At 31.2% G+C, this 5,389-nt stretch overlaps 1 long non-coding RNA gene across 2 annotated transcripts; it reads left to right on the forward strand.

Annotated features, from left to right (window-relative positions):
* Positions 1-203: 203 nt before the first annotated feature.
* LOC132756134 (uncharacterized) lies at positions 204-1,696 on the forward strand. Of its 2 annotated transcripts, none has more exons than XR_009629291.1 (3): positions 204-317; positions 824-948; positions 1,336-1,696. It is a non-coding gene; the product is annotated as an uncharacterized LOC132756134 (long non-coding RNA). The 2 variants fall into 2 exon arrangements; XR_009629289.1 differs by lacking the exon at positions 204-317 and adding an exon at positions 328-579.
* The last annotated feature ends 3,693 nt before the right edge of the window (positions 1,697-5,389 follow it).

Genomic DNA, 5,389 nt, shown 5'->3' on the forward strand with positions numbered 1-5,389 from the left:
AGATTAAAGTGATAGCGTTTGTGTAGATGAGCTACGCAATTCGCGGGTCAGTGATTTCCCGCAAATATTAGGAAAATTTTCAAACAATATTTTTTGTGTTTATTATTTATATCAGATACATACACTGTAAATGAGGAGAACACCGGACGCGTTCACACTTGTTCAATTTTGGAACATTGCGCGTTTATATTTTGAATGCCTGTGTTCAGTAAAGGCGTTCTATTTACGGGTTGAACACTTATCATGTGAACGTCAGTGTTCAATGGTAGTCCTTCTGACTAGACAACATGAAAGAATTTGATTTTTTGACTACTTGGGTAAGTTTTTTGGTCAATATATTGTCAGTTGGGTTTACATTTACGCAATTTAACAAGTAATGGTGCTTTGATAATTAAAACATTAAAAAGTGGAACATGATATGAACAGTAGCGTTCATCGAATGTTCTAATTGAGAACGTTTCTAAAAATAGATTTGTGACAATATCTGACGTCATTCAAGTACTACAACAACAACAACAACAACAAGTAAGCGTTGGAGAAACGCAAGCTGAACAATGACTAAAATTGAAGAAAAATACGGTATTAACTTTTATTTCTTTACCATTCTTTTTTATCCATAATTGTTTTATTTTTCTGAAAAAAAAGTCGTCATATTGTTGTAGTTCACAATGGCATAATTAAACGTGTCTCCTTATATACAAGGAGATGATCTATATATGTGATATTGTAGATTTTTCTGAGTAGTCGGGATTATTTAAATGCAAAGATTAATGAATTATTTAGAAATTGTGTATAAATCTGTGTATGATATATATTTTAATAGGATAGCGAGTAAGTACTGTTGTTCCAAGCAGTGATTAAAGATTTGAACTATACTGTAGATCTACAGAAACTGGAGCAGAAATAAGGGGATGATGTAATTTCCAGACTTCCAAACAGATCTTTGAGGTATGTTTCCTTAAACAATATTAGGTGGATAATATTTAAATTCTAACATTTCCAAATGAGCTTTTATTGTCAATCAAATCATTTTATAGTCCATAACTGTTACAAAGATGGCCTGACATTGTGTCACAAATAAATTGTGTCGTACAAGAGTCGTAGCTACGGATTCAAATCGACTTTGTGACAATGTGCATGGCCCTGGTGATGTTAGAATTGTATTAAAAAATCGGACTTGAATGTGGTGAATATACATATATTATATACATGTATGTCAACCACTTACGCTGTTATTCTCTATATCAGAACTGTAAAGAATGATTTATCTCATAGGAAGCAACTATAAGCCTTTAAATCACCAGCATGTTTGTAAATTCCATTAATGTTTTCCAGGATAATGAAGAATATGATTGTCCTGCTAAATTGGAGACAAATGAAAACACCTCGCACAAACTGATGACATACACTACAGAGGAAAGCAACTGTCCTTTGGTGTTTCGACATAGAATATTGATTATTGTTTATGTACTCTCGCAGCAGTTTGTATTTGCGAAGAAATTTAGGAAATTATCCTTAATTCATGTGTTATGTTAAGAAGACTGCATTCATGCACACAAGAATATAAAAAATAGAAATACAACATGTTATAACAACAAGTGAAACAATGCTAGGATATTGAAAGACAGGTTATGTTGCTGTGTGATTATTACTCAAACTTTTGTGGTCTGATATGAAACGCAAGATTCATGTTAACATGTACAAACAATTACTAAAACAGTATCTAATTTATTACATTTTGATCATAATTGTTAGTCTTAAATTTTTTCATTTTTTACTTTATAACTGTTTATCAGGCTGAGGGTTAGAAAATAATAAGAAATTTTGGATAACATTCATTTTATTATTGTGAATAATTAAAGAAAAATTAAAAAATCTTAATATGATTTTTTGTTTTATGACGTAGATCTGTTGTTTTATCAGGTGTTCAAATGTTAACATAAGTGTTCATCGGTGTTCTAACTTTTAACATACCTAATTTTGAACATGTTCTATGCGTTCAATATCTGTTGCATCGAAATTGAACGCGTCTGGCATTTAAAAGTAGAACACCTGAATGTTCATAACATGTTCTATAATGGAATGGTTTGGTGTTAAGATTTTAACGTCAACGTTAAAATTTGAACACTAGATGTTCATAAGGCGTTAGTATATGAACGGTTGGAGACAAAAGTTGAACACTAGTATTAAGAAATGGAACGCGTCTTGGCGTTCAATATCTGTTGCAAATAGGCGTTCAAGATGTGTTCTATTCTTTAACATTTACATTTACAGTGTAGGTAAATGTGTTGAGTACGTCTAAAATAATTATTTAGTGACGCAGTGGTCAAGTCAACTATAAGGGTGTAAAACAGTTATCATATTGTATTTATCATCTTTTAACGATACAAATAAACAAAAACTACCAATTTGCCAACTGTCCACTTAACGCAGTAGGTAAGACTGTCATTTAAATTTCTAGTTGAATATCAATGCAAGGCAGGTTCGATTCGCAAAAATTATTGCTGTATGAAGAATTTTTAAATGTACTACGATTACCTAATATTTATAATTTGAATATATGGATCAATATATAACATTATTTTTTACTTTTCTGATAATGCTTTCTCCTGATGTGTGGCGTTTTTTCTCTAACTGTACGCAAGTGCATATCAACCCGTGTCCAAAAAATATCTGATGCATTTTGTAACTATTTGAAACAAAACCGGTCAAATAAGAAAAAGATCCATTAGACAGCCAAATGTAATAGTACTTATATATATAACCACGATTCGACCATGAATATAAACACTTAAACGGTCGCTCTGTCTACTGCGCTATCAAGGCACATAAAAATCTCACGTTTTACTTTGTGTTTAATTCATAAGGGAATCAGCTTGCCCTTACTTTTTTTATGGAAAGCCATGGCTGTCTTATATTGCTCTTTTTCAATTTTATTTAACCATTTGGACAATATATAAGTTCGCTTCGACTATATGAATTGAAAACACCTTCTTATTTAACCGGAATCCATTATATTAATCCACAGCTACAATATATGAAACCATACCGTCAGTGTATGAAACAGAGTTAGCAATATATAAGTTGATTTTCTCGATATATGATTCCAGTTTTTCAATATATGGTACCAAAGTAGCCATGTATGGAATCAGATATCCTTATATGAAACCGAAATTTCAATATATTAATGCATTGTTCACTATATGTAAACCAATTATAAATTTATAAAACCAAAGTAGAAATATATAAGTTGGTTATCACATGATATGATACCAATTCTTCAGTATATAGTACCAAAATAGCCATATATGGAACCAGATATCCTGGTATTAAACCCAATTATCAATATATTAATTGATTTTTCAATATATGAAACCAGTGTATCAATTTATGAAACCAAAGTAGAAATATATAAGTTGGTTATCACATTATATGATACCAATTCTTTCAATATATTGTACCGAAGTAGCCATATATGGAACCAGATGCCCTTATATGAAACCGAATTATTAATATATTATTTCATTTTTACAATATATGAAACCATTTTATTAATGAATGCAACCAAAGAAGCAGTATATATGTTGATGTTACATTCTATGATAGAAATATTCATTATATGGAACCAATTTTAGCCTATTTTCAAGTCAAAAAGTCACTGGGTTCTGTTATAACAATGCATACACTTTTTCATGAAATTAAATTATTTGACTGGTTATTTTGAAACTTTGTGAGTAGATTAACATTGATGTGTCCTACTGGCCATGCCCATTTTTGATCAAAGGTAAAGGTCGAGAATAAACTTTTGTTTAAATATGTTCTTGTTTATGGTCAATACGACTTAGAAGCTTAAATTATGACTTTGAAATTTTACATACACCTCGTACATAATATAACGATAAGTTTTTGCCTGCCCAGCCCATTTTAAGGCCAAAGTAATTGAATGTGACGTTAAATTCAAATATGTCCTTATTTAGAAAATGTGCAGTGCCATTAGTAAAGCACGCTGGTCTTTTGACAGTTCAAACAACAAATATTGGCGCGAAACTGTAATACCGGTGCGAGGATAGAATACAGCCTTTAAAAACGTCCCGTCAGTATAATGACATTTTGGTTCAACGCATTGCTCATTTGGTTCCATATATTGGAAAAGTGGATTCATATACTAGCAACCTATAGCAAGAATTGGTATCATATAATGTGATAACCAACTTATATATATTTCTACCTTTTGGTTTCATAAATTGATAAATTGGATTCATATATTGAAAAAATTAATTGATATATTGATAATACGGATTCATATAAGATATCTGATTCCATACATGGCTACTTTGGTACCATATATTGAAGAACTGGAATCATTATATTGAGAAAATCAACTTATATATTGCTAACTCTGTTTCATACACTGACGGTATGGTTTCATATTTGTAACTGTGGATTAACATAATGGATTCCGGTTAAATAAGAAGGTGTTTTCAATTCATATATAGTCGAAGTGAACTTATATATTATCCAAATGGTTAAATAAATTGGAAAAGAACAATATAAGACAGCCATGGCTTTCCATATTTTTTTTTCGCATTGTTATCAATCTTTGTTATGTAAACAAAGGTTAACCTCGAACTCGATAACGTTTACATTTTAACGGGCCAGCCATTATGATATAATGGGTTTGTGCAAGTTATTCAGTTTATTTCCTTTGCTTTTTATTGATATATAAAATGAAGGTGGGATATGGATACGTCAACTGAAAGCAGCGTAGTGGTTAGAGAGTTTCTGATTATGAGGAGAAAGTTGGATGATATATTCTATTATTCATTTAGTGTTAAAGTGTCTTGCTCAAGAAAATAATAGAAAAATAGCAAATGCAAAATTATGAAATAATTACCTAATCTGTGTCCCAATTACACAACGGTTAATAGATAATAATACCTGTCATATATATATATGTACAAGATATTTTTTCTTGCATATTGTAAATATTTCAGTTAATATTTTTAATTCTTTTCTTTATTTTCAACGCAAATTGATATCATTACAGCCGTAAACTATTTTTCTTACAACAGTCGTATGAAATTGGCAACTTTCATTCATAACGGAAAAATGACGTCATCCTAAGCGTGCCGTTGTCAGCATGCGACTCGTCTGGCACCCCTCCCATGCCAGATGAAATTTCCGGGATGTGTAAAACACACGAAAACGCCTGTTTGCTATGCAACTCCATCATCTTCATAAATCATCGATCGGATTTCGCAATACTTTTTGGCTCTTCTCCAATTTCAGGAGGTAGACTGGTACACTTGTCTCCGATCAATCGCAACTTTTTGGCCCTTTGATATTATTATAGAATAATAGCCGAGGCAGTTTTCGAATGTAGCTGAGG

This window comes from Ruditapes philippinarum, unplaced genomic scaffold (assembly GCF_026571515.1).
Source record: "Ruditapes philippinarum isolate M1 unplaced genomic scaffold, ASM2657151v2 ctg5382_1_1_1_1, whole genome shotgun sequence".
In the NCBI taxonomy this organism is placed as follows: domain Eukaryota; kingdom Metazoa; phylum Mollusca; class Bivalvia; order Venerida; family Veneridae; genus Ruditapes; species Ruditapes philippinarum.